Source organism: Parasteatoda tepidariorum, chromosome 3, assembly GCF_982258835.1.
Source record: "Parasteatoda tepidariorum strain Cologne lab strain chromosome 3, Ptep-v5.0, whole genome shotgun sequence".
Lineage (NCBI taxonomy): Eukaryota > Metazoa > Arthropoda > Arachnida > Araneae > Theridiidae > Parasteatoda > Parasteatoda tepidariorum.
In genome coordinates, this window is record NC_141757.1 from 52232968 (window position 1) to 52248409 (window position 15442).

Here is a 15442-nt window from a genome sequence, read left to right on the forward strand (position 1 = left end):
TTAACTGCTTTCACTTAATACGGTTAAACAACCAGAATTTTATAGCACCAACTAGGTTCACCTAATGAAGCCACTTAATTCGTTGCAGCAGAGTTATATATTTATAGCCGAGAGGGCTAATGTGTCAATGTCATGACCTAACGAAATGCTTCAATATATAGTTAATTTTTTTTACGATTTTTAAACCCTGTTATTAGTAAAAGGTTTTAAAAAAACGTATAGTTTTTTATTCATGTTTTTTTTAACTATACTAGTTGTAAACGGTTTCAAAACCCTGAAGATGAAAAAAAATGTTCTTCACCGTAAAATTTACGGTTGATTGGATAGACAAAGAGCTTGCGGTTATTTTACCATAATTTTAGAATGAAAATCTTAACATAATAACTTGATAAAACTTAGTACAAATAACTTTACAATAATAATTCCAATAAAAATTATGCGTAATAGTACTAGTGTCAAGAAAAGTATTTGTCGAAATTTGACAAAGCAGTAAAAAGAATGTTTCCTAAAAACGGTGGGTGGCATTGACTCATCCATAAAATACGAAAAGATCCCGTGAGAAACAATATCTATTTTCGTAGGTGTTTGAATGATATAAATTGTTTCTCTTTTGGACGTATAAAGACACAGATAGAAGATTCCATGCAGTAACAACAGAATGTCACGCACAACTAATAAACGAACCGTATCAGCGTCAACTCCGGTAATCCCTTTTTGCGGTTCATAACATAAAGTAATCCCTTTTAAAATGACTTTCATGGAATGGCATATTACTCAGTAATTACGAATAAAATTTTAAAGACTGCTTTTCTTATTATAGAAAAATAGTGATGGGGATTAAGGAAATTTCAACACCGCCTGCTTGGGCATGCAAAAAAAAAAAAAAAAAAAAAAAAGAAGAAGAAGATGAAGAAGATAACTTCAGGCAAAAATAATAATGGAATATTCCTATTGATATATTTAACATCATAAAATTTAAATTTGAATAATAAATTTGAATTAAATTAAAATCCGAAAAATTAAATTGCAAAAAAATTACTCTGATTACTATTGCACACACACGTTTAAAGAGCAAGACTTCCAACGCATACGAACACTTCAGGGGTCTGTCAAGAAGAAATTTGGGTCCGTTAACGGACCCTTCACAAAATATTTTAACTTAAAAACGACCCTTCACAAAATAATTTATCCTTTAATCGGACCCTTCACAAATTTGTTTATCTTCATTATTGTTTTGTTAATCGATTAAACCTTTCCCAGGAGGGGGGGGGCGGAAGAAAGACAGATGTAAACGAACTAAATTTTGTCTTCGGCAGACGCTTCTTCTTTTATTCGTCCGAAATGAATGTTCTGCGTTCAGCAGTATAGGCTAAATACCAAATATTTATATGTTGCATCGCTAATTTAGTAGCTGCAATTGCTGTTTATTTATTAAACTTTAATTTCTTTAATTATAATTTTACAGTGCTGAGCATAATCTTGTATGTCTTTATAATTTAAAAACTCCTTGAAAAAGTTTTTTTACAATAACGGACCCTATTTGCACAAATTCACAAAAGCGGACCCTGGTTGAAAGAATGTTACTTAACGTTTATTTTATATTCACAAATTACGAGTAATTTTTTCACAATTTTACAAAAACGGACCTTTCTCAAAATGTCTGGACTGACCCCTGCACTTATATTCATCGATACGCATAATGAAACACGCACGTGCTTAATAAGTAACACTTAGAATAGCAAAGGTTAATCATCATCTATTATCATACAAATTTAAAATTATGCAAGATTGTCGCAATAGATCGACCCATACGTAGTCAAATTATTGCAATATTTCATTTATTATGCTTCTAAACTTCATTATATTAATCCATACATCAAAACTTCCAATGTAATTCAAAAACCCATGAACTGCAAAAAACATCATGGCAAAACAAATACATTTAAGATAATGATTTCGCTTCAGTTCTCAATCGTTATTCATTTTGATAAAAAAAAATAGAAGAAAAACGATGAAATTATGTATAAAATAAGCGTAAGAAAAAGAAAGAAAAGTTCTATTCAAGTAATGAAATCCTTTCCTATCAAGTTTAAATCATACCGTTTTTTAAATTGACATTTCAACTATGGTTTCAATGATTTTAAATATCTTGTGGAGCATGGGAGGTAACAAATATAGCCCCTTTAGATTTCGAAATTAATTGTAAAATTAAAAAATTTCCAAAAATATGTAATTCCAATATTGAGATACAAATTTTGCGTGAAGCATGACTGATTAGTATCACACAAACCTTACTTAAACTTAGATTTATGAGGCGCACGATAACACATTTAGCTCAGCAGATGACACGAGCAAGAAGTGTTAAATCTAAGATTATTCAATTTTACATATGTTTCTGGAATATCGAAACTTTTCTATAATCTCAAATTAAAAACAATTGCAAACAAGATTGAAAAAAAAACAGAGTTTTTTAGAAAAAAAATCCAACCCACTGAGATTTTGAGAGTTTTCTCAAGGTTTTATTTGTATTTTTTTTTCGGATTTATTGGTTTTTTTTCTCAAGGTTAATTGGGTTTTTTCAAGGTTAATTGAGTTTTTTCATCATTTCGTAATTCTTTAAAGTCTAAGAGTAAGTCTAGCTGCATTAATAAATACCATTTATTTAATTTAATTTGTTTTAATTTAGTTATATTTTTAAAAAAATCATTTGAAACTGTATATAACACGATTCACAGGAAAATAGTATTTAAAATATATTTTTATAAATAATTTTCCCATTTAATTAAATTATGATTCAGGAAATATTATATATTATATCTTGTTGCAACAACAGTTTCAATTATATTGTAATTAGTAGTAAAAGCGCTTGGGTTTTTTAAAGGTTTTTCCTGGTGGGTAAAAGCGTAACAACACTGACTACCAAGAAAAATATCCCAATAAACAGAATATTACAAAACACTAATTACAAACTTTTAAATGTATTACTGTTAACTTTTCATCTTTGTTTTTTTCATCAATTTTTTGTTTTTCATTTATGATTTTAATGCGCATAAATCTGCGAAATTAATTTTTTTTAAAAAGTTGAAAGCAAATGTTAGAAATTGTAAAAAATTTAAAACTATAAAAAACAATTTTATTCTTTATCGTTTCAGCCAATTTTGTCACGAATATTTCATTAAACATAAAAGAAAAATTTATATATTTATTTTTTAAAAATACTAAGATTATAAAATTTTAAGAATTCATTGTAAAAATCAACATCTTAACAATCTTAATCATATCATTACAATCAAAGTACGAAAAAATTTCTAAATTTGATTATTTGCTTTTAATTACAAATTTTAAATTTATTGTTTAAATTCTGTAGCAATTTTTTTATTTATTAGCTTAACTGAGCATAAAATACTATTAAACAATGCTATCATAAAACTATTTTAAAAGAATAAATAAAGAAAACAATATTTTAATTCGGTAGAATAATTTTTTCCCTAATTAATCGAAAATAATCAAAATAAAACGGAAAAATATATTTATTTTATAATATATTTATTTTATAATATATTTATTTTATAATATATTTATTTCATAACATATTTATTTTATAATATTTATTTTATATTATAAAATAGAATTCTAAACGAAAAACGCAATGCTAATATCCATGTTCATTTTTTCCTCATAATTAGGTTTAAACTTCGCTTTAGTACTAAAAAAATTTTAATAAATAAAATAGAAAAGAAGTTACGCATTCACATTCAAAGGGTGTACTTACCTAAAATTTTATTATTAAAATCATTTTTAAACAAATAAAATCAAGACAAAATAAATTGCTTATTTTAATTCAAAGAGAAGTACTTAACAAAAAAATTTATTGTTAAAATTGATATTCATTTATTTTAGTCTCACAATCAGATTTATACTCCCTTTCAGTGTAACTCATTTTCAACTAAACATAATTCAAAAGAAAAACGTAATATTTATATTTACAAAGGAAAATAATTAACCAAAAATTTGTTTTAAAAATTGGCAGTAATTAATTTTTTATCATTAAAAGGTTTATATTTAATATCGCTGTGACTCAATTTCAACCAAATATAATCGTAAACGGAAAAAAATGCTTATTTTTACATGAAATTTACTAACAATTCATTATAAAAATCCATATTCATTAATTTTTTCTCATTATCAGGCTTATACTACATTCCATATAGGTAAGAATCGTATCTTAGCAACCATTAACTAAATTAGAAATGCTAAACAAATCTACAGCAATTCATATAAAACGACATATTAAAAATATTCCCATTTCTGTCATGAAATGCAAAATAAAAACAATAAATAACTTTAACTGAAACCGCAATGATTCATCCCGAGAAAGGGAATTTTTGAAAGATCATCAAGATGAGGCGGAGGACATTTTTGTATCCGTCTAGTACTGCAGAAAAAACAACACAAAGGGGTTTTTCACACGAATCAGCTGTTTTTAAACATATCTATACACATTTTCTATAGCTTCCACAATGTAAAATTTACTCAAACGAACCAATGATTATCGATAAATTTTAATTTGTTCAGCAGAATATTATGAGAATTGAAGACGCTTACAAGATTGTATATTTTTCTCCTCTTTATATTGTTCTTTCATATTTATTATACATCGTATAAAAAATACAAACATAATACATGAATATAAATTGAAATAGAGCTTAATAATGTTTTCTAAGCGAATTTTTATCCATAATTACATCAGGAATTGCATAACATTAAATGAAAACAATAAGGATAACAATATCGATGAAATAATAACGGACGAAAACTATCCACATGCTCAATAATCTAAACATACAGGATGCATATAGGTTGTAACAAACAAAAACCCTGAATTATTTTCACAATTATCGATACATTTCATAGAAAGATAAATTGATTAATTTATAAAGTAACACAAGTAAAAACCTTTGCTATAGTAAAGATGTATTTTTCTAACTTACCGAGGGATCGCTCAAATCCAGTTCAAAAAAAATTTCCATAGTGAATAACAGAAATAAATGATGAACACATAAAACACTCAGAGTATTCCTTTTTGGCTTTTACTTCCCTATAAACTGCGAGGAGAACTTTACTATGTCACAGACGCAGGCCGCCATGTTTGACGACTGCAATAACTGCATCGCCCGAAATGCGACCGCAGGGAAAAACATTAGGAAAGCATCAGCGCCATCTGTTAGCTACGTCTCGAAATGTTTTCTTATATTTACATTTCTCTTCCTTTTTGCGACCTTAAAATAATCAAAAATCGCATAAATATACTCATTCTATTATCCGGCATCTTCAAGACTTGGATAGTTGGAAAGTAGTTAAATGAAAATATGAACTAATATTATCGGAAAAAGTAAATTAATGTTTAGTTATTTTAATAGTTATTTCTTTAATTTCTTTCAAAAGGCATTATAATAGGGAAAAATTAATTTTAGGAATTATTTTAAGTACTAAAAATTTACTTCTTTTTGTTTATGTCTGAAAAACTTATTGTGGAAAAATTATAGCTGTGAAATTCATTGGGAAATGTTAAATTAAAACAAAATTCATTAATAATTTTTTATATTGTATCAAATAATATACCAAATTATCGAAGTTGCATGATGTTTAAGTAGCGATATACATTGAGTAAAATTAAATTTGTCAAATAAAATACATAAAATTACAAATAAAATAACGTTATAAAATATTTTATTTAAAAAAATGCAATAAATTTATTTACTGTGGTATTTATACTATACATTTTTATATAGCAATGAAATAATCCTATTACATAATAATTTAATTTTGTTATAAGGTCAGTCTAGATTAAATGGCCTTAAAAGAGGGATAGCCAGTTTAAATATCTCCACTCCAATACTTTTTAATATATATAATTTTACGAAATAAAATTAGATCAAAAAGTGCTTTAACAAATAATGTAGATCCAATTAATAGATCTCCTGTTAATAGATCAAATGGAGATTCATCAACGAATCAAATGGACAATCGATCAATTACGGAAAAAATGCAAGCAAAATGGCTCATGATATCACATATTAGTTTGTTATCAAAACAAATCAAGGACCTGTTCAATATGCCTTTAATTTTTTAAATATAATAATGATTATTTCATAATTCTTTTATTTTTCCTAGACATTTTTTTTTCTCTATAAAGATTTTGGGCCAAAATCTTGCAACGAAGTTCCCATTAATTTAAAAAATTTAAATAATCATCTTTAGTTAATCAGCTTTCACTTTTTTTTTTATTTGATAAAGTACAAGAGTAAATAAAGTTTTGTAACGTTGTTTCTTAAATAAAAATGTAGCAAGACTTTAAACCTGTAAATTTTAATTTAATTTTGAATTTCAATTCTTTAATGATAAAATTCATTACCTACAAAAAATAATAACTAAAATTGCTTCTTACTCTCACCATACAAAACACGTAAACGTGTAATTTACAAATTGCACTTTAATATTACTTGTATTTACAGTTACTTTCAGCATGCAGTATAATAAATTTCAATAAATCACATTTTTTTAGCAAATCATTATGGTTAGTTTAAAATTTATTTAGATTAAAAATAGTAATCTGACAATTAAAAACTGCCTACAAAAATGTTTTCAAAAATTATACAGACAAAATATTTCAAAAAAAGAAATAATTTGTCAACATAATTTTTAAAACATTTTTGTATTTTATTTACCCATAAATTTTAGGAGTTTAATTATTTTATTTTTTTCTTATATAAAAGAGAATAAAATGTCTTTATAATAAGATTTTTCAATAAAGAATTACCAATTGTTTCGCTTAAAAGAATCAATCAACTGTTCCTTTACTCCCTAGAATCAATTTTAAATGCAAGCATTCAAATTAACAGTTGTCACTTACATTTTTTAATAGACAAATCATCTGCACATTAATTCTCTTTGTTAAGTTGAAATTCAAAAAATTCTTAAAAAAAGCGCATTTTTATTGCTTTATTGCTTGTGTTTTTTAGCGATTGAATTGAAAAACTTAAATTTGAGACACATGGCTTGTGTTTTTTAAAGAATATCTAAAATGAGTTCTGTAAATTTAAAAAATTAATTTTAGTAGTAGAGCTAACTTATATATTGAAAATTTAATTCTGTTAATTGCAATTTATATCATATTTGATTTTATTTTACAGTATTTTCCATTATATAACTGTTTTTTAAATTATTTTATTGTCCATAAAATGAATCCCTACATAGCTCAAAAAAATAAATAAATATAATGAACATGTAAGGCTGTATAGTTGCATCTCAAAATATTTGAACTGTGTTCTTATGTTGCTTAAAAATATAAAAAGCACATTAATTTAAATCTCACAAGATGTATTTAACACGTCTAATAAGAAACGAATTCACTTTAAAATTTGATGTTTCACTTTTTTTATGTTTTGTGTTTCACTTTAAATTTTTTTTATTTTTTATTTAAAGCTTTTAATTATAATTACCCTTATTTAGCAATTTTTTTTTAAAAATATGTTTTTTTAATAAAAATTTTTGAACGAAACTTTTAAAAATAACTCGTTTTATTTAATAAAATAATATGTTTTAAATGAGCTATTTTCTTTTTCAAAATGAAATCGTTTTTTATCTCAAATTATTTTTTAATGCGTTAGTGTGTATTTATCTTAAAACATATTCATAGATATTTTACTGGAATTAGAATAAATTTGTTAAAAAATTAAATTAATATATGTTTTTTTTTTAAACTACTTGTCGTGTACAAGTAATAACAGCAGGCTTCTTTTTAGTAGTTTTCTTAAAACAGTGGTATTAAAATTATTCATATCTCTTAAAAAAATAATTAGAAAAAATTAATGATTTTCAGTAACTAGTAATGATTTATTAAAGAAATAAATTATTTTCAGTCAAAAACTTTTTTCAATGTGAAAATGTAGCATAAGGTTACTATTTGGGTTGCTAATTGTCATTAGTTTAAAATTATTTATTTATTATGCATGCGCAATGTTTTTGTTATGTTATTTATGATATATGTTTTGACATTTGACCATATGCCTTTGTTTATGCAAATAAATAAATAAAAATAAAATGAAATGCTCTACCTTCTGAAATACAAAAATATTTCTGTGGGAAAAAAATTAAAAATTATAAAATAATTTTAACTTAAAATATTATATTTTGTGTATATATGCCTTATATATGCTCTTTATAAGGACCGGGATAGCCAGGTCGGTAGACGTTGGACTCGTCTTCGTGAGAACGTGAGTTCGATCCCCACCGGAAAAAGACTCCCCGAGTAAAATATGGTGACTGGTGCACGCTAGATCTGTCGGGGTCAATGAGTTCTCCAAGTTCCCATGACAAAGCAATACCAAATTGGAGATTGATCGTTCTCTGGTTCAGGTCAATATTACGATCTGTGGATGAATGAATGGAGTACAATTTGATCCTCCGTGTAAAACGGACTGTAACGTGTGTGTGGCTGAAGTCATATTCTTATGCATAGATGGCGCCACTGAAAAAAGAAACTCACCCTCTGCCTTAAAAATTCGCTTGATTTCAGGCAGGGTTGTTGGTATTGGCAAGTGGCATAATAAACAACAGCATATGCTCTAAGTTGTGTCTGCAATAACGTGAAAAATTTATTGAAAAAACAATTAAAATGATATTTCTCTTACAATTAATTTACAAATTATATGAATTTTCTTAAACAGGGAATCTGAAACTTATTTTGTGCAAATGTAGCGTGTTTCTATTATATTTTCTCATTACAAGAAGTGCATAAACATTTAGCTAGTATAAATTTGGAAAATAAATACATAAAAGTATCTACATTTTTTAACAAAATAATACATGAAGCAAATCTTCTTACTATTTCCTATGATTAGATTTATACTATTAATTGAAACGAATTCGGCAAAGTGAACATAATAAAAAATGCATGTATTTTTGAATAAAACAAATACTTGAAGCCATCTTTCTAAAATTATGAATCTTTTATTGTTTCAAACTATTTGTTTATTGAGTGTGTACAGTGCGTAAAAAAATAAATAAATAAAAACGTGAATAACATTTGATTGAATAATCGGATCATCACGTTCTAGGACTCAATCAAACTGGTTCGATTGGTGACCTCAAAGTTGCATATTAAATAGTACAGACAATGTCTTTAGTTACAAAATCAGACACAAAAACGCACTTTCTCTTAATAAACATAACTTTTTTTGATATATTTTTAAAAGGTTTCAAAGATCGTTTAAAATCTTGTTTTTAAAATTTAATTTTTCAGGAACTACTCGATAGATTTCGCTCAAATTTTGTATTTTCCATGTAAAATTTCATTCTTTAAAATGATATAAAAATTGTATACCCTACAATTCAATTATTTTTATTATTATTAAGTAAAATAATAAAAAAAAATATTTATTAAAAGCTATTTTTTGCTAGGAATTATTTTTGAATAAATTAATACCATAATTGTGCTCAAAAATTTTTCAATTCGCTTTAAAAAATTCCCAAGATATTGCGAAATACGCAAAAAATATAGCTAACAGTAAGGGATCCAAATTTTAGATCGCTCTTCTGACCAAACAATGGAAATCATATTTGTCCAATATTTTGGGGTCAGGGAACAAAATCTGTCGAAAAAAAGTATGTTTATTTAGGGAAAGTACGTTTTTGTCTCCTATTTCTTAACTTTAAATAAAATCTGCGCTAGTTAATTAGCTTATTTGAGGTCACCCGTTCCGTTCGAACTATTAAAATTGAATCCTAGAGCGTGTTCTAATGATCGGATCATAACGTTCTAGGACTCAATCTTAGTGGTTTGATGGGCTGCCCTCGAATGTGCTGAGTAATTAGCGCAGATGATATTTCAAACAACGAGATCAGACACAAAAACATACTTTCTATGAATAAACATGAAGATCAGATCATTAAATAAAAAACTATACAAAATGGTCTGTTTTTTTGTTTTTTTAGCTCACTTTTTATGTGAAAATTAAGTTTTTTACTAACATTTCCTGTTACAGATGCTTTTACATATGACTAGAAGAAGAATCTTTTGACTTAAAAAACTTATGAAAGTACTTTTTTTTGTGTTAAATTACATGTCGCAAAATAATGTGTTGTTTAAAACAAGTTTGCACCATTACTAAAATTATTCTTTATATATTTTTATTTTATTTTATATGTGTGCTAAACAATTTTGATGCTTCTTGTAATTTATGTTTATTGACATTTGAGTGGAATGCATTTGTTTATTTCAAAAAATATAAAAAATATTTTGTTTGTCCTAAAATTATATATTTCTTATGAGAATTTTTTTTCAATATCATGCGTAGGGTTTAAAATCACTTATTTATTTTAAATGACATATTTTTTTACTAATATTTCTAATCACAGATGTAGCAGTAATTTGACTGGAAGAGCCTTGTTTATATATAAATTTTTAAAAAAATGTGATGGCTCTTGCAATGTAATAAAATGTTTGGCTTTATCCTAGTAAACGTTACACAGTTAATTTGATTACTTTGCCGATGTTTGGGAGGGCTATAAAGTTTGTGATTTGCATTTGTGGATTTGGTTTGATTTAGTGAGTTTATTTATTTACAATTTTTATAAACTTTTTTCCATGTTTTTTTTATGGTATGTTTATGTGTTTGCCAATTTCAGGATACGATTTCCTATCTTTTTGCTCACGACATTTCTTGGCGGCAATCGTAAAAACATTGGCAACAGTTTAAATAGTGCCAACTGTTTAAACAGAGCGAGATTTTTCAAATTGCACCACAAAATCGTGCTCACTTGTATTAGAATTTTACCAAATGTTTTTAAAAAGTAAATTTTCCTAAAACATTTTACGAAAATTTGCTAAAAATGATTAGTTTAAAATATTGACAAGACGAATAGAAACAAGCAGAGACCTTAATTTTTTTTTTATTATAAGCGCTTTTAAATTTACTTCCTATTCTAGTTACTTTTCTATTTGTGTATTTTAAACTTTTTCAAAGACATTAAATGTACATAACAAATGAAATTGCGATGTGCACAACAGTATACACCTTTTTCAAATAAAATTGAATAAATATTATAACATCATTTGTGTGTGGCAAATATAATTAACTTCAGCGTAGAATCATTTGATCCATTTTTTCATATTAAAATGTTTATTTACAATTTGTTTAATTAAAACTAAACAATGCATCTCGAAACAATTATTAGTACTTTTTCAAAGTTCTGTAATTTTTTTTTTATTCGAAGTATTTCTATGTAACAATACATTTAATACTTAACAATTAAAAAATTTCTATTTACCTACGAAAATGTCGAATTTTCTTTTTTTTTGATTCATTGCTAAATTGATTAATAAATATGAGTTTCTTTCTTTCTTTTTTCTTTAAATCAATTTTTTGTGATCTAAAAAAGGAAAAGTTATTTAATTTAATGAAGAATTACTAGCCAATGAAAAATATTAATTTCATTGTATGAAATTTAAACTTTTGAATAATATAAAAAAAGCATCGGCTCCAACTAAAATTAATTCGAAGTTAAACCACTTTTTAAATGATCCATTAATGAAGATAACAATAATAATTGTTTTAATTATTGCCACTAAGACAGCAATTAAAAAAAGCATTTCTGATAAATATTCTGAACCCAAACTATTGTTACAATAAATTTTAAAAAAACATTTTAATAACTTAGAAAAAAGAGGTAAGAAAGAAATATGCTTAAAAAAAATTTATACCTGTTTTTAATGAATGCTAATATTTTTTCCAATCTTATGCGTTTAAATTTCTTTAATAAAAAAAACATTTGAGTGTTAATTATTCATGTTTTTGTTTTTAGCGTACAAAATTTATTCTTCACATATTGAGATAGGAAAATAATGCTTTTACCAGATCATATTCTACTTTTCCTCCAAACTCGAACTTTTCTTCGTTTCAAACTATTGAAAATTGCAAATAAAATAACACTAAAGTAACAAAAAAATTTACTTGTTTAATAAAATGTAATTGATTCCTGTTTTAAAATTCCAATTTTGGTTTCTTACTATAATTTTTTGCTGAAACGAGAAACAATGAAACAACAACAAATGAGAAACAAACAATGAGGAATAATTACAACAATTAAAAATAATAATCTCTATTAGCAGTTCATTGTTACAATTATAACAATACAGTTATAACAGTTTCTAACAATAAACTCTAATAACAGTTCATGGTTAACAATTATTAAAATACAGCTATAACACTTTATAATAATAAACTATATTCACAGTTTATTGTTACGATTATAACAGTGTATAACAATATACTGATTCTTCATAGTTTATAACAATAAACTGAAATAAATTTTCTCTGATTGTTTCTTATACAATTGCCTTCGTATTTTAATAAAATATCTTATTTTAGATCAATAAACATGTCAAACGTTTATGGAACAAAACGATGATGCAAAATAATCAAAACAAAAAGTACTAATTGGTCGGAATAACTCATGGTTTGATTGGGAAACTACTAGCTCTCAAGTTGTTAATGTAAGGTTTAAGAAGCCCATTTAAAATGTGCAGATTTAATTAAACTTAAATATTATTTAAAATGTACGTTTTCGAGTTTTACGAATCTTTTCGAACTTTAAATTTGTATAAACACATTTTTAGAGACATTAAAAATCAAGATAAATAGAACAAACATCTTTGCAACTTACTGTGACTAGTTAAATGTTTTGATTATCAATTATATAATTCGAAATCATGATCAGCCCTATGAATGTTATGTAAAATCATCATAAAAAAAATTGCGAATTATTTCCATAAATTTTGAGGTGATTTACTGGTCAATGTTGGTTGACCTGGTCGAAATGAACTGGTCAAAAAATTTGGTAATTTTGGCTAGCCGGGAGCAAACGAAACGTTGCCAGAAAATGTAGACCTCCACGCACTTTTTTTTTTAAATTTTAATAAATAAGTAAAATTTAAAAAAAAAATTAAAAAACAAATAGTTTAATTTTCCCACCCTCAGTTAACCAAAAAGCTCCAAAAAATTTTTTTCACAAATTCCCCTATTTTTGTCAATGGGATACCTGCAAGTGACGTAGTGTGGGTATCTCGATCCTGATTGGTTGTTGAAACGTGGCATTTGCTTACGTTAGCAACTGTTCCTTCCCTTCCATTTCGAGTTAGCCAAACCCACCAAGTATCAATTCTCTTAAGTGACTCATTCTATATTCTTTCACAAAGATTTCAACTCTTTCACTACATATTTCTTATTTAACACAAAGACAGGCTCGAAGCCAAGTGGAACATAAACTAATTATGAATTGAAGTTGTCAAGTACATGAAGCAAAAATATACTACGGTTAAAATAAAAGACATAAACAAATAACACATAGTTAAATAAAAGACGTAGGAGAAAAAGATTTATATTTTAACGAATTTGATGTGAGATACGGATCTGTATTTAATTAACTTCACGTTAATTAAATTAAATTATTAATTAACTAATTAACTTCACGTTAATTAGTTAATTAAATACAATAAAATAATTAAATACGGATCTGTATTTAATTAACTTCACGTTAATTAACATTCTAACTTATGTGGAAAAATTATAAATCAACTTTAACACGTCAGTTTGCTTATCAACGATCAGCTGACGCTTATATACGATTAGCTGGCGCTGACGTCATGGCTCACATGTGTGGGTATTTGTGATCATCTTCTTGAAGTGTAAGTACCCAATTCTGACAAAAACGCGCAATTTTGTAAAAAAGATTTGCAATTTAGACATTTTACCAGAATGGTTAAACAAGAATTGCATGTCGATATAAGACATCGTCATGATAATGTCGAGATATCGCTATAATCTTTCTGAGATATCATCATATTGAAGTTGATTTTAAAAAAATTCGATATTGAGAGTGATAAAAAGAGAAAAACATAATTCTCTCTCATCTTGATTTTTCTCTTAATTTAGAAAAGCTTCATTTTATCAACTACATTTTTGAAAATTGCACTGAAGAAGATCTTTAAACGAATACCCTGTGTAACTATGTAAACGAATAAACAATGTAGTAAAACAATTAGAATTGTTTCCTTTTTGTAAAACTATAATTTTCTATTTTGAATTTTGTGATTGATTTTGCGTATTTTCAGTTTTTTATACCTTAAAAATTTATAATACGTTACGTAAACTTTATAATACGTAACTCTATTAATAAATAGTTATCATTTGATAGAATTATCCTTGTAAAAATTTAGGAAGCCTAATATTATACAATTTCTTTCTTGGAATTTCTGCCCTTTATTGATTGGAAGTGTGTATCTATCCCTCAAAGGTCTACAATAAACAAAATTCATGCCTGTAAGAAAAATTCTTGAAAACACTAAAGAATACCGTACGAAAACTCACAATTTATTCATAAACCTCAAGGCAGCATAAAGAATGATAAGTTATTTGAAACAATGTAAGAATTCGGAATCACTACTAAGCTTATAAGAGAGATGAAGGATTAAAATTCAAATCATCTATATAAACCTTTTATTGCAAAAAGAGCCTACAGCAGGGAAATTCAATTCTTAGCAGTGGATTCAATTTAGCATTAGAAAAGAGCATTAGGGACAGAGCGGAGTATATTGAAGAGGCACTTAGTGGAACAGGTCACGAGATGGACATTATTGAGAGATCAGAAGGTACAAAAATTAAGGCTTTTTCAGCTTTTGTATCTTTTACCACGAAACATGATCCTCACAATCTACGAACTTTCCTCCTCTATAGTAAATTATAGCAACTCAATGAGCATTAATGGTTACACTTTCGAAATGGTTCATGAATTTAAATACCTTAATCCAATAAATAGTTAAAGACTTGAGCAAGTCAACTTGATAATCGAATTAAATTCTTCTAATTAAATTTTTATAATTGAATTAGTAGGCAATTAAAATTATATCTCATCAGCAGAGCGGGATTGGAAAGAGGGCTACTGGAACTGTCGCCCCAGGCCCCGAAACCTTTTTAGGCCTTACAAAGAATCTTTAAAGTTTATGAAATTAAAATTGTTTTAGGTAATTTTCTAAAAACTTTTTAGACATTTCCAAACGTAATATTTCGCAATTTCCTCATTAAAATTGTTTTAGGTTTTTTGAGTATTAAATTCGGAAAGGAGAAGAAAAAAATTATATTGTCCCCTTACCAAACTATATTTTTATTTATTATCTTCTTTTGCTTCAAGTTACAATAGCTATATTTTTCTAACTAATTTTTTAAACTATCTAAACCTATGCATTTTGCTCAAAGTGAGTAAATGCTATTTTAAGCATGTCACTACATACACTAATATGACACATGAGTTTTTCAAATTCGACTATGTTTGTCATAGTCATTACAATTAAAATGCTAAGGAACATAAACAATATAATTAAAAT

The 15442-nt window shown here is 26.1% G+C and overlaps 1 protein-coding gene across 9 annotated transcripts in view; it reads right to left on the reverse strand.

Annotated features, from left to right (window-relative positions):
* The window catches only part of Asator (tau-tubulin kinase asator), a 137433-nt gene that overhangs the window by 99001 nt on the left and 22990 nt on the right, over positions 1–15442 (reverse strand). For 4 of the 9 annotated variants that reach the window (XM_087159314.1, XM_087159315.1, XM_087159317.1 and 1 more), the window contains exon 1: positions 4992–5176. The exons of the other annotated variants lie outside the window; for them this stretch is intronic. The gene's annotated coding sequence lies outside the window, so the exon portion shown is untranslated. Of the gene's footprint in view, positions 1–4991; positions 5177–15442 lie in introns of those variants that run through there. 9 annotated transcript variants of the gene reach the window in all.